The 24,482-nt window shown below is 45.7% G+C and overlaps 1 pseudogene; it reads right to left on the bottom strand.

The window, feature by feature from the left end:
- Nucleotides 1-8,197: 8,197 nt before the first annotated feature.
- On the bottom strand, nt 8,198-22,517 carry LOC147116189 (immunoglobulin lambda-1 light chain-like; annotated as a pseudogene).
- Nucleotides 22,518-24,482: the final 1,965 nt, after the last annotated feature.

The following is a 24,482-nucleotide window of genomic DNA, read 5'->3' as shown; positions in this document are numbered from 1 at the left end:
GATCGATAGATTTTTGAATATTCACGGAATGAAGGGATATGGGGATAGTGCAGGAAATTGGAGATGAGGTAGAAGATCAGCCATGATCTTATTGAATGGTGGAGCAGGCTCGAAGAGCCAAATGGTCTACTCCTGCTCCTTTTTCTTATGTTCTTATGTCTTTGGTTCCAACATGGACCACGACTTATAATTGTTCCCCTGTTACCCTTCCCCAATGATTCAGTTCCTTACTGCACGCAACATAATTTTATACAGATAACTTTCAGTGAATATGTTTTGAACATGGTGCATACCTGTTCACACCTTTTTCCTGCAATTCTGCTGCTCTTTTCCGCCGAATTTATGGCAAAGGTGCGACAGCGCCCTCGTTACAATCCATCTCATGACTTTAATGATGCTAGTTTTCGTGATCCTGGATACTGAGTGTGTGTTTTTAATAGATATGTAGAATGTCCCTGGCGTTCCATTTATGTACAGTATTTTAAGTATTGGGTTGCATAATTGTTGCTTGCACTGTACCGAAAGAAAAACAGAGTGAAGAATGAAGCTCTTAGTTGAAGGTAATCCACATGACGTGCTTTAGAGAACCCTTTTTTCTGAACAGTTAGAATGTTCTGAAATAAAACTGAACACATCTACCCACCAAGGTTCTGATCCATCAGTGCAGTAAATGCGGGATGTTCTGGGTAAAAATCAAGGTGCAATCCCTGGAGGCTGAAAGCCGCTCGCGCTGTGACTACTCTCAGAGGACCTGACTGCCAGTGTGAAAGAAGAGTGAGGATCCTAGGAAGTAAGCCAAGGCAGCACGACCTAATTGTTTCTGCAGGATATATCGGTCTTATGTATACACGTCAAAGATGCATCTTCTTATCTGTTACATTTTTATATATAAACCTCCTTCTTTGTTTTGCTTACAACTTTACATTTTGGGATGTTTTCCAATCATTGTTAGTTTCAGTTTTAACCATCGATGGCCATACAGTAACTTGACACACATACAGACTGCATACAGTTGCCCTATGGAAAATTTTAAAAAGCGTCACTTGCAAATCCTTGGGCCACAGTCTAGCTGATTGATTGTTAAGTCGCCTGGTCCAGATGGCCTGAATCCCAGATGGCTTAGGGAATTGGGGGAGGAAATAGTAGAAGGGCTTACCATAACTTTCCAATCTTCCCTAGATGCGGGGGAGGTAATTAAGGAGAGCCAACACGGATTTGTAAAAGTCAGATCATGCTTGATTATTCTTACTGAATTTTTGATGAAGTAACAGGGATTGATGAAGGAAATGCAATGGATGTTGTCTACATGGATTTTAGGTAGGCGTTTGACAAAGTACCACATAGAAGACTGATAAACAAAATCGAGGTGCATTTAATAGGTGGGTAAATGATAGCTTGGATAAGGAATTGGCTTATGGTCAGAAAACTGAGTTGTGGTAAATGGCTGCTTTTCGGACTGGAGTATGGTAGACAGTAGTTTTCCCCAAGGGTCACTGCTGGGGCCACTGCGTTTTTTGATACATATAAATGACCTGGATATTGTAATACAAAGTAGAATTTCTAAATTTGCCGATGACACCAAACTTGGGGGTGTGGCAAACAGTGAGGATGATACAAATTGACTGCAATAGGACATAGAAAGGCTAAGAGATTGGGCAGACAAGTGGCAGATGAAAGTTAATACAGAGAAGTGTGAGGTGATGCCTTTTGGCAGAAGGAACAGGGAGAGGCAATATGCACTTAATGGTAGTTTTAAAGAGCGTGCAGGGACAAAGAGACCTGAGAGTTAATGTGCATAGTTCCCTGAAGGTGGCAGGACATATGGAGAGAATGGTTAGCAAAGCATATTGTATCTTGGGCTTCGTAAATAGAGGAAATGAACACAAAAATAGAGAAGTTATGCTGAACCTTTATAAAACTGGAGTATTGCACCCAGTTCTGGTCACCACACTTTAGGAAGGGTATGAAGGCCCTTGAGAGGGTGCAGAGGAGATTTACAAGAACCGTTCCGGGGATGGGGGAATCTTGGCTACAAGGACAGGTTGGAGAAGCTGGATTTGTTTTCAGTAGAGCAAAGGAGGTTGAGGGGTGATTTGATAGAGGTGTAGAAGATTGTGATGGATTTGGATAGGCTAGATGGGGAAAGGCTGTTCCCACTAATTGATGGTATAAGGACTAGGGGACACAGATTTAAGGTTTTGGGCTAGAGATACAGGGAGTACGTGAGGGAACACTTTTTACACAGCGAGTGGTGAGGACCGGGAACTCTCTGTCAAGAGAAGTGGTGGAAGCAGAGACAATCAATGTTTTCAAGGAGAGACTGGATAGGCACTTAGAGTCATGGAGTCATAGAGTTATACAGCACAGAAAGAGGCCCTTTGGCCCATCGCGACCGCGCCGGCCATCAAGCGAGTTCCAGATTCCAACCACCCTCTGGGTGAAAATGTTTTTCCTCAAATCCCCGCTAAACCTTCTGCCCCTTACCTTGAATCTATGCCCCCTTGTTATTGACCCCTCTACTAAGTGGAAAAGTTCCTTTCTATCCACCCTATCTATGCCGCTCATAATTTTGTATACCTCAATCAGGTCCCCCCTTAGCCTTCTCTGCTCCAAGGAAAACAACCCAGCCTGTCCAGTCTTTCTCCATAGCTGAAGTGCTCCAGCCCAGGAAACATCCTGGTAAATCTCCTCTGCACCCTCTCCAAAGCAATCACATCCTTCCTATAGTGTGGCGACCAGAACTGCACAGAGTACTCCAGCTGTGGCCTTACCAGCGTTTTGTACAGCTCCATCATAACCTCCCTGCTCTTATATTCTATGCCTCGGCTAATGAAGGCAAGTATCCCATATGCCTTTTTAACCACCTTATCCACCTGTTCTGCTGCCTTCAGCGATCTATGTACATGCACACCAAGGTCCCTGTGATCCTCTGTCTTACCTACGGTCTTACCATTCATTGTATATTCTCTTGCCTTGTTAGTCCATCCAAAATGCATCACCTCACACTTTTCAGGTTTAAATTCCATTTGTCACTGTTCCGCCCATCTGACCAACCCATCTATATCGTTCTGTAGCCTGAGGCTTCCCGCCTCGCTATTTAACACCCCACCAATTTTCGTGTCATCTGCGAACTTACTGATCATACCTTTTACATTCACATCCAAATCATTAATGTAGACCACAAACAGCAAGGGACCCAGCACTGATTCCTGCGGTACCCCACTGGACACAGGCTTCCAGTCACAAAAACAACCTTCCACCATCACCCTCTGCCTTCTGCCACTAAGCCAGTTTTGGATCCAATGTGCCAAGGCACCCTGGATCCCATGGGCTCTTACCTTCCTGACCAGTCTCCTATGCTGGACCTCTGTCTGCGCCGTTATGACTCCATGACCTTATGATACATGCCCAGTTACTTCTATCTAGGAGGGGCATGCCTATTAGTATTGTTGTAATTTAGGCAAACATGGCAGGAAGTGGTTTTGTTTCGGTTCATATTGAATAACAGAATGACATAATTTACAGAGAATCACTTACCACACTCTGATTCCTTACCCTTAACTCACACTGAAGTCGGATTTCCGGTGTTTATGTCCAGCAGATATAGGATCATGAAGGGATGGTAACACATACACCTCAGACTGTGGAGACCACAGCTTCGGTTACATAAAAGGAATTCCCTTATTTAGGAAGTATTACTGTCCAGTGACTACAGGAGTTGGTAAGGCGGTTTGTCAGCTCAGTGCCGTTTCACCTTTGAGACATGAGTCTGGATTCACACCGCCTGTGTCTGGGTGTCTGCTGTTAATCGTTGTGAATATTTTAATAGAGAGATACACTTTAACAATTACATCCCAGTTCTCATTGGATTTATTTCCTATTTTAATATTGGGAGGTAGCGGTTGGAGCTCCCATTAACTGAATAGTACATGGCAATCATCATGGGCGACCAGATAGGGAACGGACAGGGACAACGAACAAAGAAAAGGGTGGGCGGGTGACCTCATTAGAGGTACTATCCCGAAAATTGGGAAGCAAATAAACTCTAACAGGAAATAAGATAATAAAATGACAGCCAATGACTTGGACTTGGGTGTACGTGGCACAATTTCAAAATTTGCAGATGACACAAAACTTGGAAGTATAGTGAACTGTGAGGAGGATAGTGATAGACTTCAAGAGGACATAGATAGGCTGGTGGAATGGGCGGGCGCGTGACAGCTTAAATTTAACACAGAAAAGTGCAAAGTGGTACATTTTGGTAGGAAGAATGAGGAGAGGCAATCTAAACTAAAGGGTACAATCCTAAAGGGGGTGCCTGAACAGTGAGACCTGGTGTTGTATGTGCACACATCCTTGAAGGTGCCAGGGCAGGTTGAGATGGCGGTTAAAAAAGCATACGCGATCCTGTGCTTCATAAAAAGAGACATAGAGTACAAAGGCAAGGAAGTTATGATGAGCATTTACAAAACACTGGTACGACCTCAACTCGAGCCTTGTGTCCAATTCTGGGTACTGCACTTTAGGAATGATGAGAAGGCCTTAGAGAGGGTGCAGTAAAGATTAACAAAAATGGTTCCAGGGATGAGGGACTTCAGCTACGTGGATAGATTGGAGAAGTTGGGGTTGTTCTTCTTAGAGCAGGGAAGGTTGAGAGGAGATAGAGGTATTCGAAAAAATGAGGGGTCTAGACAGTGTAGATAGAGAGAAACTTTTCCCATTGGGGAAAGGGTCGAGAAACAGAGGACACAGATTTACGGTGATTGGCAGAAGAACCAAAGGCGACATGAGAAAACATTTCTTTATGCAGCGAATGGTTACGATCTGGAATGCACTACCTGAGAGAGTAGTGAAGGCAGATTCAATCGTGGCTTTCAAAAGGGAATTGGATAAGTACCTGAAGGAAAAAAACAATGCAGGGCTACGGGGAAAGGGCGGGGGAGTGGGACTAGCTGAATTGCTCTTGCAGAGAACCGGCACGGGCTTGACGGGCCGATTGACCTCCTTCTGTGCTGTATACATTCTATGATTCTATTGGGCCAACAAAACTGAATACAATTGATGAGTTTTACTGATCAAACGGTTAAAGGTGCAGTGCGGGACTGCTGTGACACTCCAGGGCCCCTAATAAATATGCTCTCTTCATTGAATGGGTAACAGGAAATATCATCCAGAATCTCCTGAGTGGCGGGACCCCTGAGCCCCTTCATGATCAGGGGCCTGTAACTGAAGTGTTCGGAGCCTGTAACAGGAGTGTGTGCAGCCTATAACTGGAGTGTGTGGAGTAGATTTCAGTCTAAAGGACGGTCCGACTCCTTAGTCTGAGTCTTTTTCCTCTTCAGTCCCCGTCACCTTCTACCAAACTGATGGTGCAACATTCACTACAAATTCACCTGACTTTACAAGGACAGTGTGTCGCTGACCTGCTCATATGGGAACCTGTTTAACACAGTCCACGATTGCTCCCGGTATAAGACCCCTTCACACAGTTGGAGAATGGAGTGTTCTCGGTGCACTAGTCCCCTGGATGATGCTGTGACTGGGGAAGGACACGGGTAGTTTTACCCCAGGAGATGCGAGTTGTTTCTCTTTCCCCGCTGACGCGGCCAGTTTGACTCCAATGTTTGCTTTGCTTCTCCAGCCCTCTCTGTATCTGAGCAGCGATTCCACATCTGTCCCTGCTCTCAGTATTATCCTGCTTTCATTAGAGCCTCACATTCCTCCCTCGCTGTTCATATTTTATGAGCATTAATGTTCTTGTTATTCTGCTGATGTGGGGATTTGTTAAAACAGATTGGCCTAGAAATTCACTATGGCCCCGCCAGCTGGCTAGCGCCCAAAAGTTAGCGCTGGGCGCGGAGCCGGTTGCGACCATCAGATATTCAGTTTTTGTACCCCAAGTCGGAACCGGGTGCTATTCCAGTGTGTGCCCGCCCCCGCTTGGGGCGCTGAAACTGAATTTCAGCACTCTAGGTGCCGCTGCGACACCCGATGCGGTGTGGCAGGCTGCGGTACTGCAGGCCTCCTCCTTCTCTTAAGGTGGAGGTGCCTGCAAAGGGGAGATCACTGCTGGATTTTGCCAGCAAATGAGCCCGGCACCACGGAGAAGTGCCGGGCTCGCGGAAAGCAGCTGGCAATGCCGCGGGGGGGGGTGGTGGAGGAGGCCGGGGAAGGAGGTGCGGGCAGCGGCCGCCGAAAAAGCGGCCGGCCGCACCTCCACCTTTATGCGCCCCACTAAGGCTGCAGTAAGGCCCTGGTCTCCGGATGTTAGTAGCGGCCGCCACGAAGGAGGCAGCGGCAACTGAATATGGGCGTCAGGCCGGCATCGGGGTGGAAACGGGGCACTGCACACACCGATGCCGTCATCGGTGCCGGCGCAGCGCTACTGGCTACCGCCGCCATTACCGCTGAGCTCAATATCAGCGCAACCTCCTCTATTGGCGCAGAAGCACTCTTTGGGCGGTAACTGGCCGCAAAGCTGGCAGCGCCTTACTGAATCTCTAGGCCATTGTTCCTTATTTGAAATTAAGTGAAAATAAATGTGTTATTTGCTGTGTTTATTTAAATATTTCTACAACAGGCAGCTAAATCTCGCGAGTCACAATCAAAGGCCGGTCAATGTCACCCAAAGGCCAGGGCCCATGTTTAGAAATATAGGCGTAGAAATTCATTATAGCCACTTTTGGGGCGGTAAAGTCGGGCGGCCGCTAAATTTGTGCCCGGCGCAAATTCGAGGCCACTTCGCTGATATTCATTAGCTTCACCCTAAGAGTTTGGTCGAGCACTAAAACTGGCGATGCACGGCTCTCTTTAGGCGCTAAGCCGGCGGCCCGGGCGCTAACACCGGAAGTTGGGCACAGGGCAGGTGCGGCGAGCTGCTGACTGACGGCAGACACTCTGGCTCCGGTGAGCTCTTAAAGGGGGAGGGTGGATTTGTTTTTTTGAAAGGCCGAGACTGCTGTATTTGTGTTATTGGGGAGGGCTTCTCTCCATCAGTTTGCTATGTGGTACCGGCACCAATCATCATCAATCATCAATCATCAATCATCATCATTCCTCCTTCCTCCTTCCTCCTCCTCCTCCTCCTCCTCCTCCTCCTCCTCCATCATCATCATCATCTTTGTCTCTCACAAAGTGTTGCAAAACGGCTGCCTTTTCTACTGCAGGAGTGCCCTTTAATTTGCGCTCCCCGCGGCTCGCCTCGGCTGTGTACCGTTCCACTTCACAGTCGTTTGGGCCGCCAGGCGCACAATGGGGTGGCGCAAGTGAAGTTCCGGTTCCGGGCGCACAAAGGGCGTTGCACGACGAAATGACGTCATGATCTGCACGCGCAGCTGAGCGCGCGCAAAGACTTTGCGCCGGTGCTAAATGTCTACTGAAGTTGGGGCGAGGCGCAGATCACACTGCGCCCAGGCGCTAAGCGCCTAGCGCTCGAGATCTGCTCCTCCTAAGGCGTTAACGGCTGGCGCAGCCAACTGAATTTCTAGGCCACAGCTTCAATGCAGGGCAAAACGTTTGAAATTGAGAAGCAGATACATGGCCATTGAGGAATGCCTCCAATACTCTGCATTCCTGACAGCTCACCGCCCCTCTCCCCCCAGGCCCATACATTCCTGATATCAACCATTCTTACATACAAAAATATAGGAACAAAAATTACTCAGCCTCCAATAACATGTAATTTGCACTTTGTCAATTAAACTGTCTCGAGCTCAATGCGAACAATTGCAACTGACGCGAAACTGACACTATTCATTTGATACAAAAGCAAAATACTGCGGATGCTGGAAATCTGACATTAAAACAGAAAATGCTGGAAATACTCAGCAGGTCAGGCAGCATCTGGGGAGAGAGAAACAGAGTTAACGTGTCAGGTCGCTGACCTTTCGACAATCGGGCAGGACAATTGGCCGTGGTGTCCCTGGGGTAGGAAAGGGCAGCAATCCATTTGATTACTATTTCCAGTGGGTTCTGGGAGAGGGGAGAACTTCAGTCTAACCTAACCATCACATTGAAGAGTGTGATTATTATCAATTCGAATTAGTGCCATGGACCGTGTGTCAGACAATTACAAATGGGCGCAAGGCTACTTGTACCCAGGAAACTTAACATATACCTAATGCAGAATGAACTTCTTGAAATCGACCTTCTACTTTACATTCCCATTCAGCACCGTCGTTGCACTGATTCCTTGACGTTAATTCGCTGCTTTCCTGGAGTTGGTGAGATCGGGATCAGCTGCTGCCAGTCTGTCATCAGGTGTGTGACTGTTAAAAAGAAAGGAGATTTCAGAATGACCTGGAAGCGGTTGGTGCTTAAAGAAAGTGAGCAGCACACCCCAGATCAGAATCACCAGTTACTTTTAATTAATCTGCCAGCAAAACTCATAATGCTGCTTTCTGAATCAAACCAGTGATATAAGAGATCAGGCTCATTGATGCTTGTTTTCCACCCTCATGTAATGCAACAATCTCACAAAAGTGATCAGGTAAAATGGCTCTGAATTTTACACATCAGGGTCAGACACAGGAACCAGCTGCTCATTAGACTGGAAATGGTGATAATGAAGCAAGTGTCCAGAAACACACGTGTAGACCTGTAGCTCAGCTCGGTGCAGCTGCGATCGAACCATTACAGCGGAAGGACCCAGATTGCATTGTTCTCTTCAGTTAGCTGATCCCAGCCGGGTTAGGGGCAATTGGCCGTTGAGTCCCAGGGACAGGTAAGGACAGCGATCAGCCAACATTTCTGCCAATGAACTTATCCACTGCTATGCGCATATGTCTGGACATGGATGAGTCCTGATGGCGCTGGGCTGTGCTGTCCAATCACACACACTAATCGTTATGTGTCGCGCATTCTTTAATCTGTTCATAACTAGAACAAATAAGCACTTTAAAAGATCATTACATTCTCTGGTAATGTCACAATTAGCACATGGACAGGTCAAAAAGAATAAGTTGCCCTTCTGCCTCCTGCTATCTTTGCTGTGGGAAACTGCCAAGTTGTTTCATTATAGGGAGAACATTAAACGACTGATACTTTCACCTCTGGAGATGCATTGCATCGGGACATTATTCAGAATCAGTCTACTAATTCCTCAGTAAGTGAGAAATAGATGTAGGTGAGTAACTGAGCGTGAAATAAGTGTGTAATATTGAGCTGGGGTGTTTAAACTATCTCTGGAGATAAACAGGTGACAACGATTCGGCAGAAGTCAATACAAATGAAAATAGATCAATGTGTAATCCAGAATATTGATTTGTTATCATCTGATTTTCACCCGCGGATAAAAGATAACGGCCTAGAAATTCATTAAGGCGCTGCCAGCTTTGTGGCCAGTTACCGCCTAAAGAGGGCTTCTGCGCCAAAAATGAGTTTGCGCTGATATTCAGCGCAGCGGTATTGGCGGCGGTAGCCGTTAGCGCTGCGCCAGCACCGATGATGTCATCGGTGTGCGCAGTGCCCCGGTTCCGCCCCAAAACCGGCCCAATCCCCATATTTAGTAGCGGCCGCCTCCTCCGAAGCGGCCGCAAACAGCGACCAAAAAACGGGGCCGTGCTGTAGCCTTAGTGGGGCGCTTTAAAGGGGAAGGTGCGGCCGGACGCTTTTTCGGCGGCCGCCTGCCCGCACCTCCTTCCCCGGCCTCTTCCACCCCCCCCCCACGGCATTGCCGGCTGCTTTCCGCAAACCCGGCACTTCTCCGTGGTGCCGGGCTCATTTGCCGGCACTCTCCAGCGGCGATCTCCCCGTTGCAGGCAGCTCCCCCTTAAGAGAAGGAGGAGGCCTGCAGTACCACAGCCTGCCGCTCCACAGCGGCTGGCGCAGCGGCGCCAAGAGCGCTGAAATTCAATGTCAGCGTCCCAAGCGGAGGCGGGCACACCCTGGTATAGCGCCCGGTTCCGATTTGGGGCGCTAACACTGAATATCTGACGATCGCTAATGGCTCCCCGCCCAGCGCTAACTTTTGGGCACGAGCGAGCTGCCCACCCCAAAGTGAATTTCTAGGCCAACATGTTTCTCGACTGAGAGGTAGGCGCTGTTGTTTAACAGTCAGTGAGAGATGGGTGTGTGAGTAAGAGTGAGTGAGACATGGGTGTGTAAAGTAACAGTGAGTGAGAGATGGCTGCTTGAGTAGCAGTTGTCTGAGTAACAGTGAGTGAGCAATGTGTGTAGGAGCAATAGTGAGTGAGAAGTAGGTGTGTAGGAGCAATAGTGTGAGAGGTAGGTGTGTAAAGTAAACGTGCGTGAGAGATGCGAGTGTTCAGTAACAGCGGATGTGAGATGGGTGTGTGTATAACACTGAACGACACTTTCACACTCTGTAATACGATTTTCTTTTCTTGCTGTGTATAATCATATGGATAAGAAAGTGGTGAATGAATGAGGGTCAGCCAATGTCCAGCGAAACAATCCACCCAGATGTCAAAATCACAAAAGAAGCATTCTGTCCTTTTGTTTCCTGTGAGCTATTGCTATAATTCTGCGGCGATTATCTGATTCAAGGAATTAACATCTTACTTTTAAATTGAGACTGTTTTCAAATGATCCACGATGAGGGTGGTCCCCACCAGAATCACCATTAACCCCCACAGGAAACGGCACAGGTTATTGGTTTGGAATCCCTCAGTAGAACCTGGTGGGCAGCAACAGAAGGGACATTTAAGGGAGTTTACTGAGAAACATCAGAAAAACAGAGAAGGAAAAAACCGGGGCAAAGAGAGAGGGAGCGAGAAATAGATAGATAAAGAGACGAAATAGATAGATAGAGACAGACAACCCGAGAGTGAGCAAGAGAAATAGAGAAGACATATAAATAGAGAGAAAGTTATAGAGACAGAGAGACAAAGGGAGAGGACAGATATAAAGACTTACATAGACAGAGAGAGAGAGGGACATAGACATAGCCAAAGAGCGAGAGAGAGACTGAGATAGAAAGAGAAACACACTCACACACATAGCGAGAGAGAGCGAGAGCGAGATAGAGGGGAAGGTAGATAGCGAGACAACTGATGACAGAGTGTGTTGGATACAAGAGCTGTGTGTTTTAGGGTTCATTTCAGTTTATTTACACAAACTTTACTGAGCTTAGATCACAGGCAGATACGAAATATTAAAATTGAGGTACATATAAACAGTTTGAATGTCTGCAGCACGGTGAGCTCTCGAGTCTTCCCATAGGGCCCTCAGCCTCTCTGCAGATTCCACTGTCTGACAGCGGGGTCAACAACTCCTCTCAGCGACATGACTCCATTGACATCACTTCCTGCCTGCCTGCTGTCGATTCAGTCGGATTTGTTCCAATTGATGAAGGCTCTATGATCCGACTGAGTCCTGAATGTTAGGACTGATTATCTCCACACCTGCTCCCTAGCACTGAATACTTGGAGTTAGTGCTATAGTTACAATCTGGGTAGACTGTGCACAGTGTAGGGTATTTTTTTATCTGTGACAGTAGGGTGATCTTTGGTCGAACGGGAAATTTGAGTTATAGATTGTCTTTTTCCATTTTGGAAAAGATTTTATTCATATTTTGCTTTCTTCATTACTTCATATCAGAGATTGTGCCCCAGCGGGCTGGGCAGAATAGAAGTCGGACGCCAATCATATACCTTCTGATAATCTGTGAGCCATGTAACGTTCTTATTTCTTGAAAATCATTTCAACTTCTCTCTTATTCTATCACTCGACACTTTTTGCTTCAACGTTACTGTTGGAGATTATATAACTAGGGGCAAATCCGTTGTCTCAAGACGTTGCTTTGTTCACTGTTTTAATGCAGCTGTTGAGCGGTTTATTATAAACAGGGTAACAGCCCCACTAACCAGCAGCCAAACCCTGCAGAAATTCTCCCCAGGTTAGTGTTTTGGTGAAGTAGGGTCCTAGGCAGGAGATGATTTCACCAAGGGCAGATATTATTCAGTTCCCATAGGCAAGTCATAAATTCTTGCATTTATTTTAATATGACATACATATTTGTTGATTCTTAGGGGCAGAATTAAAGCTGTTCACGCCATATCTCCAGGGATGTTGCGGATCTTCCACCGAAGAACCTCAAGAAAATTCCACCCATTATATAGGCCCAGAAATTGTGGTTGCACTTTGTAAAACTAACAGAAACTTTTGGTGTCCGCACATGTGCAGTTAAACGCGGGAATCCGGAAGTTGTTGTCAGTGATAAACTGCCCCGCCACAGGGTGCGCTGTGGCAGTCTTCGCAGATGCAAACAGCACAGAATTAGTGATTTGACGTAAACTTGAACTTTTTACGCAATCTTCTCGCTGAAAGACCATTGAAAAAGTTAAGCCTTGTTGAACGAGGTGTAATTGAGGTCTTAACGGCATATAAATCATAATTAATGCTGAACAACATCTCTGGCCCTGTAAAAGTAATTTAATAATTATGGACTCTCATTCCCTGCATGCCATGATAAACATTTCATAGATTTTAAAATATTTTTTAAGTTTGTTACGATATTTCAGCTTCTACTTCAATCCTATGTGTATGTTCCAATATTTATTTTGCTCTCTGTAAAATGATTTAAAAGTAATGATAATCAGTGCCTTTTATGTCCTGGTTTTGCTGTCTGTGAGAATTCTTCAATTTGATTGGCTGCTCAGCCTTCTTGATGCCTTCACTGTTCCTGGATGCCACAGATGTTTTATAGATGTCGCCAGAATGAAATTGCCGAAGTAATAGGGAAAATCAACGTCACAGAGCCCCCTAAATCTTTTTGTGCCGCTTTCTTCGAGGTCAGTGGCGAGTGCCGTCCGGTCACTATGGACCACAAAACCCGGGCATCTATTATTAGTCATAATCCAATGGTGTTGCAGATACAGGTGGAAAACTAAATGTAGTCTTCGGATGACATTCCAATAGAGGGCGGGGTGGTAACTGGATTTAGGAGGGGGTAGATGGCAACCAAGGAGTCGGAGGAACCCACAAAAGGACGGCAGAGTGGCGAGGGGGAAGCTAGAACTGGGATTGACTACCGGGAAGAAGGATGGGGAGAACAGAAGAACATAAGATATAAGAGCAGGAGTAGGCCATACGGCCCCTCGAGCCTGCTCCACCATTCAATAAGATTATGGCAGATCATCGACCTCAAGTCCAATTTCCTGCCCGATCTCCATATCTCTTGATTCCCCTAGAGTCCAAAATCTATTTATCTCAACCTTGAATATATTCAATGGGTGGAAAATGTTGGATGACGGAGAGAGGACAAAGAGATGCAAAGGACGAGGAAAAGGAGTGTGGGGAGAGGCAGAAGTGGAGTTCCAACTCGAGGGATAAACCTACTTGAACTTGTCTTCACCAATCTACCTGTCTCAGGTGCATCTGTCCATGGCGGTATTGGTAGGAGTGATCATTGTACAGTCCTTGTGGAGACAATATCCTGTCTTCACACTGAGGACACACGTGTTATCTGTCACTACCACCATGCTAAACGGGATAGATTCAGAACAGATCTAGCATCTCAAAACTGGGCATCCATGAGGCACTGTGGGGCATCAGCAATAGCAGAATTGTATTCCACCACAATCTGTAAACCCATGGCCCGACATATCCCTCACTCTATGATTACCATCAAGCCAGGGAACCAACCCTGGTTCAATGAGGAGATTATAAATCATGCCAGGAGTTACACCAGGCATACCTTAAAATGAGGTGCCAAACTGGTGAAGCTGCAACACAGGACTATATGCATGCTAAACAGCGGAAACAGCATGCTATAGTCTGAGCTAAGTGGTCCCACAAACAACGGATCAGATCAAAGCTCTGTACTCCAGTTACAACCCGTCATGAATGGTGGAGGACAACTAAAACACTCATGGGAGGAGGAGGCTCCACGAACATCCCCATCCTAAATGATGACTAAGCCCAGCATGTAAGTGCAAAAAAAGGATGAATCTTTTGCAAACAACTTCATCCAGAAGTGCCTAGCGGATGATTCATCTTGGCCTACACCTGAGGTCACAACAATCACAGAAGCCAGTCTTCAGCCAATTCGATTCACTACATGTGATATCCAGAAACGGCTAAGCGCACTGAATACAGAAAAGGATTTGGGACCAAAATTATTTTAAAAATTCGTTTATGGGATGTAGGCATCGCTGGTAACACCAGTATTTATTATCCACCCCTAATTGCCCTTGAGAAGGTGGTGGTGAGCTGCCTTCTTGAACCGCTGCAGTCCGTGTGGTGAAGGTGCTCCCACAGTGCAGTTATGGAGAGAGTTCCAGGATTTTGACCCAGTAATGATGAAGGATCGACGACATACTTCTACATCAGGATACCATGTGACATGGAGCGGAAATGGAGGTGATGGTGTTCCCATGTGCCTGCTGTCCTTGTCGTTCTGGGTGGAAGGGTTTGCAGGATTGGGAGGTGCTGCCGAAGAAGCCTTGGGGAGTTGCTGCAGTGCATCTTGTAGATGGTACACAGTGCAGCCAAGGTACGCCAATGGTGCAGTTGGTGAATGTTTAAGGTGGAAGATGGGGTGCCAATCAAGCGGGCTGCTTTGTCCTGAATGGTTTCGAGCTTCTTGAGTGTTGTTGGAGCTGCACTCATCCGGACAAGTGGAGAGTATTCCATCACACTCCTTACTTGTGCCTTGTAGATGGTGGAAAGGCTTTGGGAAGTCAGGAGATGAGACACCCGCCGCAGAATACCTAGCCTCTGACCTGCTCTTCTTTCCACAGTATTTATGTGGCTGGTCCAGTTAAGTTTCTGATCCATGGTGACCCCCAGGAGGTTGATGTTCGGGGATTCGGCGATGGTAAGGTCATTGAATGTCAAGGGAAAGTGGTTACCCTCTCACTTGTTGGAGATAATAATTGCCTGGCACTTGTGTGGCGTGAATGTTACCTGTCATTTATAAGCCCAAGCTTGAATGTCATCCAGGTCTTGTCGCATGCGGGCAGGGACTGCTTCATTATCTGAGGAGTTGTGAATGGCACTGAACACTGTGCAGGCATCAGCGACCATCCCCATTTCTGACGTTATGTTGGAGGGAAGATCATTGATGAAGCAACTGAAGATGATTGTGCCTAGGAGACTGCCTTGAGGAATTCCTGGGGCTGTGATGATTGAGCTTCAACAACCACAACCATTGTCCTTTGTGCTAGGTATGACTCCAGCTAGTTGAGCCTTAACCCTTGATTATCATTGACTTGAGTTTTACTCGGGCTCCTTGATGACACACTCGGTCAAATGCTGCCTTGATGTCAAGGGCAATCACTTTCACCTCATTGAAACTTATAAAATTCTGACAGGACTGGACAGACTAGATGCAGGAAGGATTTTCCCGATAGTCGGGGAGTCCAGAACCAGGGGTCACAGTCTAAGGATAAGGGGTAAGCCATTTAGGACAGAGATGAGTAGCAATATCTTCACCCAGAGAGTAGTGAACCTGTGGAATTCTGTATCACAGAAAGCAGTAGAGGCCAATTCATTAAATATATTCAAGAAGGAGTTGTATATATTTCTTAAGGCTAAAGGGATCAAGGGGTATGGGGAGAAAGCAGGGACCAGGTACTGAATTTGGATGATCAGCCATGATCGCGTAGGATGGTGGAGCAGGCTCGAGGGGCCAAATGGCCTACTCCTGCTACTATCTTCTGTGTTTCTATGTTTCTATGTTTCTGGAATTCAGCTCGTTTGTCCAGTGGATGTGGTGTATTTGGACTTTCAGAAGGCTTTTGATAAGGTCCCACATAAGAGATTAGCGTGCAAAATTAAGGCACATGGGATTGGCGGCAAGGTATTGACTTGGATAGAGAACTGGTTGGCGGACAGAAAGCAAAGAGTTGGAATAAATGGGTCATTTTCGGAGTGGCAGGCAGTGACTAGTGGGGTACCGCAAGGATCGGTCCTAGGACCCCAGCTGTTCACAATATATATTAATGATCTGGACGAGGGAATTGGATGTAATATCTCCAAATTTGCAGACGACACAAAGCTGGGTGGGAGGGTAAGCTGTGAGGAGGATGTCGTAAAACTCCAGTACGATTTGCACAGGTTGGGTGATTGGGCAGAAACATGGCAAATGCATTATAATGTGGATAAATGTGAGGTTATCCACTTTGGTGGCAAAAATAGGAAGGCAGATTATTATTTGAATGGCAATAGATTGGGAGAAGGGGAATTGCAAAGAGACCTGGGTGTTCTTGTGCACCAGTCGCTGAAGGTAAGCATGCAGGTGCAGCAGGCGGTTAAGAAGGCAAATAGTATCTTGGCCTTCGTAGCACGAGGGTTCGAGTACAGGAACAAGGATGTCTTGCTACAGTTGTACAGGGCGTTGGTGAGACCACACCTTGAGTATTGTGTGCAGTTTTGGTCGCCTTACCTGAGGAAGGACATTCTTGCCATGGAAGGAGTGCAGCGAAGATTCACCAGGCTGATACCTGGGATGGCAGGAATGACGTATGAGGAGAGATTGTGTCGATTGGGCTTATACTCACTGGAGTTTCGAAGATTGAGAGGAGATCTCATCGAAACCTATAAAATTCTGTCATGCCTGGACAGACTAGATGCAGGAAGGATTTTTCTGATGGACGGGGAGTCCAGAACCAAGGGTCATAGCCTAAGGATAAGGGGTAAGCCATTTAGGACTGAAATGAGGAGGAATTTCTTCACCTAGAGAGTGGTGAACTTGTGGAATTCTCTGCCACAGAGGGCGGTGGAGGCCAGTTCATTAAATATATTCAAGAAAGAGTTGGATATGTTTCTTGAGGCTAAAGGGATCAAGGGATATGGGGAGAAGGCAGGGACAGGGTACTGAATTTGGATGATCAGCCATGATCTCATTGAATGGCGGAGCAGGCTCGAAGGGCCGAATGGCTTCCTCCTGCTCCTATCTTCTATCTTTCTATGTTTCTATGTTGGCTTTATTAATAGCGGAGTAGTATACAAAAGCAAGGAAATTATGCCAAACCTTTATAGAACACTGGTTGTGTCTCAGCTGGATTATTGTATCCAATTCTGGACACCACATTTTATGAAGAATGTTAAGGCCTTAGAGCGGATGCAGAAGAGATTTACTAGAATGGTAGCAGGGATGACATACTTCAGTTACGTGGAGAGACTGGAGAAGCTGGAGTTGTTGTCCTTTCAGTAGAGATGGTTAAGAGGAGATTTGATAGAGGTGTTCAAAATCCTGAACGGCTTTGATAGAGTAAATAAGGAGAAACTGTTTCCAGCGGCAAATGGATCGGTGACCCGAGGACACAGATTTAAGGTGAATGGCAAAAGTACCAGAGGCGACATGAAGAAAACATATTTAAGAAATGAGTTGTTGTGATCTGAATCAATAATAACATTCAAAAGAGAATTGGATAAATACTTGAAGGGAAATCATTTACAGGGCTATGTGGAAAGTGCTGGTGAGTGGGACTAATGGGATCACTCTACTAAAAACTAACTGCTCCAATGGGCCGAATGGCCTATTCTGTGCTGTATGATTCTATGATATCCATCTTCTCCAGGAACTCGCCTGGCTGTTTTAAAAATTTGCAGCGAAAGCGTGCTCACTGCAGGAGCCTTCGGTTTATTCCAAAGGTCAGTGACATTCTGGGAGAAGGCAAATCTCCTTACATCTAGAGTAGTTCTGTGCTTACATGACATGTATTCATGTCCCCTCCTTCTCCCTAGTTCATCCAATTCAAATACTCTATCCACGTGTACACAGTCCAGCGCCTTCACCATTCAATTAAATCTCCCGAAGTCTACGCTTTTCTAAAGTAGAAATACCCAGATCTTTGAACCTACCATGCTAACTAAGGGTTTTTAAACAAGCCATCAGTCTAGTGGCTCTCCTCTGTTCCGTTTCCCAGTGCCTCTATACCTCTTACCGTATGAGTGATCAGAATTGGACACAGTGTTATAGATGAGGTTTGGCAAAGTCAAGGATATTAGAGCAATATTTGTTTTGTATTGGTTTGTTTTTGCTATACACCCCAATTCTGCATTGTTTTGGCTATTGCCTCTGGGCACTGTTCATGGACCATTAGATATTCATACCCTATAACACCCACGTCTCTTTCCTGCTCATCATAGTTTACTTCAGAACCCAGCCCACTGTATATATGCTTGGCAATAGCCCTACCCACGTATATTGCACTACGTATATCTACGTTAAATGTAATCTGCCGCATGCAAGCCCACTCCCCCATCGCATCCAGATCAGAGTGTAATCTATTTTTTTGCTGCACAACGGTTCTGACATCAGCGCAGATATCTGTACCATTAGTGATCTTGCGGCGCCTTCATCCAGATCATTGAAACATATCGTGAAGATTAACGGCCTTTACTTCGATCACTAATGGATCCGACTAGTAGCCGGCATCCACATTGCCATTAATGACAGTCCTCTGTCTGTGAGAATGTAACCAATTCACTATTGAAACCAAGATCTGCCCTCTAAACACTTTATCTTACATAGTGACATAATGTTCGGTCCATCGTCAAGAGCGTTTTGACACTGCAATGAGCACTCAGACTCACTCCATTGAGAATATTCTGGTGAAAGGTTAGTGGAGACAGAAAGTCCGTGACAGGCCCTATTTTTAACACTGATATAGTTCAGGGCAGTAATGAGAATCTGAGGCTCTTACCTGGATCACGAACCGTGCAGCTGTCGTAGGCTGGAGCCGGGAGAGAGACATGAGACACCTGACAGATATAAGCCGACCCGCTCTCCACAGGGCTGACGGAGCTGGAAACTTGATACAATCCCACCTCGTTCCTTCTTTCCGTCGTGTTTATCCCAGATGTAATTTCGGTGTCATTTTTATACCAAATGATGTTAAACTCCTCCGGGAAAAAGTCAGCCGTTGGACAGAGGAGTGTGAGGGATGGAAAGGGCAGGCGGGTAATCTTCACAGGTGTTGGCGGCACTGGAATGCAGTAAAAGGAAATGAGCTGACATCGTTATTCTTACATTACATTGAGCTGGGAAGGAGCAGCAGGCCATAAGGCTGTAGTGCAGTGTCTCTTTCAGAGGAATTTTTATCGCCATATTAATATTAATAATGAACGCTTTGTTTGCTTACAGCAGTAAATTGCAACATTTATTTCGCTTTCGTCTTTATCCAGGACCCGATGACGGGAATGCCCTATGTCTGTGCACTGAAACGAATTAAAGTCCTAATTAAACACACCCGGTCCACAGTGTGTCTGAAAGCTCCCGCTGCTGCTTTCTGCAGGTGTATCACTGTGACTGTGCTGCAGTTTTTAAATAGGTTTCAGGGTCACTAACAGAGAGACAGCATATTGTCATAGAATGCCTAATAACTCTATATAACAGTACGATGAATGATAGGGCTAGATCTTGACTTTGTGCAATAGTGTAAATAGGCGATAGCAAATCGACCGCCAGTTTTACAACTCTCCCGATTTTCCAACGAATAAAAATCGGGAGAGAAGTAAAACGGGCTATCACCAGTTTTACACTATCGCATGCAGTCAAAATCTACCCAATGTCTCTGTTCGATTCTGGGAGTTGTTGTCAGGGTCTAACTCGTTTCATTCACTCAAGTCCTGACCCCCATAATCGATTTATCGTAAATTATTTCAACTCTTCCGTATTCAGGTACAAAGTGCAAACAGATGGAGCGGGAAAATTCATAACAAAATAAGTAGCTAACACATTTGAGGGATAAGTTGAAGATTCTGCAGTTACAGAGATCCGTTTCGATCACATTTTAGGGAACACATAAATCCAGGAGACAGCGCTCCCGGCATGGAGCCTTGAGGGACGAGATTGCGGGCTGAAATCTGACCCTGTGAAATGGCCCATGTTTGACCCGCACTTTGATCGGCCTAAGCTGGATTCCCCGATGCCCTGCCTCGCTCAATTTCTCCACGAACAGCTCCTTTTTCCTTCTTTTTTTCCAGTGAAATCATAGAAATGTAGGCACGGTAGGAGCCAACGTGTATCGGCCCAACAAAGTCTTGGTCCCAGCTCTCTGCTCAATAATCTCCATTCCCCTTTCCCACGCATTTTCTTCATTTGTTTTTGTAATTTCCCTCTAAACCGTCAGCCCGATTCCCTTCACTAGCCTCTTGTGCCGGTATATTCCATCGATATATCACGTGTTGTGTGAAATGAATTCTCTGCCCTCACCTTCCTGTTTCTGGAGCTGATACTACGTTTATGACCCCTTGTTATTCCTAATGTGGTCAGTGGAAATAGCCTCTGAAACATCTTCTAATGAGATTCCCTCGAACTTTCTCAACTCAATAGAATAAAGGCCGGGTTTTTCAAATCGCCCATCATAACCATCTTCTCTCATTCCTGGGATCATCGCAGTGAATTCGTCTTGCAGTTTCTTGTTAAAATCAATGTCCTTTCTCTTATGGAACACTCACTATAACACTCGCTCCTCTGAGTGTGGACTTGTAACGGCATGTTAAAGGGCACACTGGAATTCAAACCTACTCTGAACCCCATTGTGCAACTTACATCGACTGTGGACCAAAAGGTAAGATGTAAATATTGGAGCATGTCTAATTCCCCAATAATCTTGATACAGAGAAACTCTCAGACAGCGGTTAACAACTGACACCCCATTCTCACCAGGAGAGAAGGTGCTCGTTGAAAACATTTCCCCATTATCCCTCCGATTGTTGGATTCAGCGCCTGAATTTCCAGCGAAAGACAGAGGATCGGATTTGCGCTGTAACCGACAAAATGTTTGAGACTGAGACTGGGTTTATTAAACGTGCCCAGACGATACGTTTGGTGACTCAGACTGAGTTGGAACAGAAGATGACCCACGCACCCGCCTCGTGGCACGCGGTTTAGTTCTGTTTCATAGAAATGTTCCACATCCAATGCTTGAAAACCCTATTCCCAACTATGAAGATCCTCATAACACTCTTACCTCTTACCCTCTGCTATCGATCATGCAATTATCCATTTTAATGATCGAGCTTTTTCCTAATCAGATCTGTGATATTTAAACGGATCCACATTTTGGATAAAGTGTCTCCAGTGCACATCTCTGCACTAATCAGAAGTCCAGCAGAGTTCAACAATATTCCCTCACTGCTCCTTCTTGCTCAGAGATATATCCCACTGACTAACCTGGGTAAAATGCACAGAAACGCGTATTCACTTCTTCAACAGGATAAGAGGCGAAATCAAATCTATAATCAGTGCAAATAAATCTCACCGTGTAAGTCAAATCTATAATCGGAGTCAATATATCGCTCCGTGTAATCAAATCTATGTCAGTGTAAATGAAATCTATTACCTCAGTAAAGAAATCTCTCAGTGTAAATGAAATCCAATATTATTGAAATACAATCTCGGATTTTGTGCAGTAACATGTTGTTCAGTGTTTATTCCGTCACTCTCTTTCCCGTTTATTATTTATTAGCTAGCTCTTGGTTTTGCTCTTCTCCCCCCGTCCTTAATTTCTGTCTGTTTTCAATGCTAGTTGCTGATAATCTCACTATAGTAGCCCCAATTTTGAATCGCCAGGGCCTCGGAAAAAGTCCTTGGAGTCCGGAGTGCCGGTATGAATCGGGTCGAGAGGAGGGCCACAGTGATTAGAGGGTTGAAGGATTTTATTCCAGGCTGGATTCCATTCAGACTCGAATACACTTTTCCATTTTTCGATAATTGTTTAAAAGTAAACAAAAAACCTATTCAACATTTCTATTTGTAAATATGTGATATAAAACAAATTTGAATAAATTATACTGTCTAAGAGAACAGTGATTGACTGCAATCAGACAATCTGAGTTTCATTGTCCCGTGATGGATCATCGCTGCTGCTCAGTGTGAACAGACAGGATTCACTGCAAATAGGGAGAAAGCAACTACACCCAACCAAACTGAGAGAAAATGCCTTGCTTCTCTTTTAACCAATATTCTCTAATCTGCACCTGTATAATTTTACCTTGGAACACTATCCCCTCAGTGACACTCACCATGTACGTAAAGCTCAGTCCCATCCCCGTTGGAAATCTTTCCGCTCCCGTCTCTCACGCTGCAATAATAGACTCCGGAGTCCTGAAAACTCACATTCAGCAGATGGAACTCGGCCAATCCTTGCTCGAAAGGTATCATTTTTTTCCTTCTGTCTGCAGTCGGATCCAAAGTCAGATCCTGGCCGCCTCTCCGCCAATAAACATCCACCAATGCGTTGCGATCGAAAAGCGGGACAGAGCAATAAATGGCCACATTTGTGCCTTTTACCGAAGTCAGCCGGGCGGGGAACTGAAGCACCGAGAGAGAGGCCCCGTCAGTTACTGTCAGAAATAAACACAAACACGGGTTATAGGCAGTGATAATGATCGGGAGGATGAAAAGCGCGGAAATAATGCGGCAGAAATATTATGAAAGAAAACGAAGAAATTGTACAATAAACATTGAACAGAAGTGGCCTCTACACAGCTCGTTGAGTTTTTATTGGCGCTTTCCGATTCGTTAGACAGATATAAATATATAAACCTGTGTAAATAATGCCCAGGTCTGAGATGTACGGCAGCAAATCAAGTACAGGCATTCTGAGCAAAAGCGATGGACTCGATCACTCGTTTGCTGTAATTCAGCGGGAAACACTGAAGGGTGTGGGGATGGAGAGATCTGAGGACCATCTGGGTGTTGCAATGAGGCGCTCCACAGGATATCTGAGGCGGCAGCTTCATTGCACTGGTTTCCCTTTTATCGTAGATCTGTGAACATAGGTATGACAACACGTTGAAAGTCACCATGATCCAGATCTCATTGGTGGCCAAGAGAAAACGGAACATTTTTGCAACACGTGAACGATTCCGAATTGCAACAACTCTTGACTTAGCCGAACGCTGTCCAACCTGTTGCCGATACCTATGTGCAGGTGCCGTGAAAGTGGTCTGTATCTGACTCTTTCGCCATGCCCCCATGTGTCGCCCGGGGAAGTATTGAGCCACACAGAGCAGAAGCTGCCACGTTCCAACCCTGATCTTTTTTAATTTAGCTGAACTGAATTTTGATCGTTTGCTGCAATTAGCCCAGGAACCCGGCGTTATGGAGGGGAAAATCGGGCAGAAAATATCATTGTTGAATTCACTGGACCCTTTGTACCGAGGCAGGCGCACATCGACTGAAGAGAATAACCCTTTCCACAGAAAATAGTTGTAGAAATTGATGGGCTCTCGTAACACCAGCCGATTTCGCAGAGATTATTAACTGGAGTCTAAACACTAATTGTAACATATGGTTCTAAATGTTCAGTCGCCATTTACTAACAGTTTCGAAGGTGTGACTTCTTGGTAGAAAACTAATGCAGTTGGTGACTGGTTTCAGAGCCTTTCGGAAGATGAAATAGTTAGCCCTAATATTCACGGCACAATGAATTGGAACAAGTCAGACCGACTGCAGAATTTGAATTTATATAGCGTCTTTAACGTAGGAAATTGTCCCTAAGCACACCGAGGGGGGACTAAGAACTTTGGCCAAGAGTCAGGTTTTAAGGAGGATCTTAAAGGTGGAGAGAGAGGTGGCGAGGTTTACGGAGGGGATTCCAGAACTTAGAGCCTAGGCGAGTGAAGGTACGACCACCAATGGTGGTGCAAGGGTGTGATGGGTGGACAAGAGCAGCAGATTTGGAGAAATGCAGTGTTATCAGAGGGTTGTAGGGCTGCAGGAGGTTACAGAGATAGAACGGGGCGAGGCAATGGGGGGAGCTGAACACGAGGATGGTAATTTTGCATTTGAGGTGTTGGTAGACCGGGAGCTTATGATGTCTGCGAGCACAGGAGTGGTGCATACGTGAGATTTGGAGTCTTAGGATAAGGACAGCAGAGTTTTGGATGAACTCAAGTTTGTGGAGAGTGAAAGATTGGAGGCTGGCCAGGAGTGCATTGGAATAGTCGAGTCTGGAATTAACAATTGTGAGAAGTCGCACAACACCAGGTTATAGTCCAACAGATTTATTTGAAATCACAAGCTTTCGGAGCGCTGCTCCTTCGTCAGGTGAAGTGAAGAGATGCATATAGGCACAGCATATATAGTCAGAGAACACTGCCAGATGATTACAGGTTCTCTTTCTAACTGCCATTTATCACACCTCGGCAGAGAGATAATCACAGCAATCAAAGGTGTGAATGGTGTCCAAACAGGTCAGTCAGGAAAACATTACATCAAAGAACAATGAGGTGGGGTCACAAGGGGTCAAATGTTGCAGATGCTGGGGTCTGTATGAAAAACAAAAAACAAACAAAATTTTTTTTTTGCTGGAAATTACAGCAGGTCCGGCCGCATCTGTGTAGAGAGAACAAGCCAACGACGACTCGAGTCTGGATGACTCTACATCAGGTGGGGTTACATGTAGCATGACATGAACCCAAGATCCCGGTTGAAGCCGTCCTCATGGGTGCGGAACTTGGCCATCAGTTTCTGCTCGATGATTTTGCGTTGTGGTGTGTCTCGAAGGCCGTCTTCGGAGACTACTCCTCAGAATCGGTTTCACTCTTGGACACACGAATCT

This window comes from Somniosus microcephalus, chromosome 6, assembly GCF_052327205.1.
Source record: "Somniosus microcephalus isolate GS21.2 chromosome 6, FLI_Smic_1.0, whole genome shotgun sequence".
NCBI lineage: Eukaryota > Metazoa > Chordata > Chondrichthyes > Squaliformes > Somniosidae > Somniosus > Somniosus microcephalus.
Note: the sequence above shows the minus strand (reverse complement) of the source record. Positions and strands in the feature narration are given on the sequence as shown.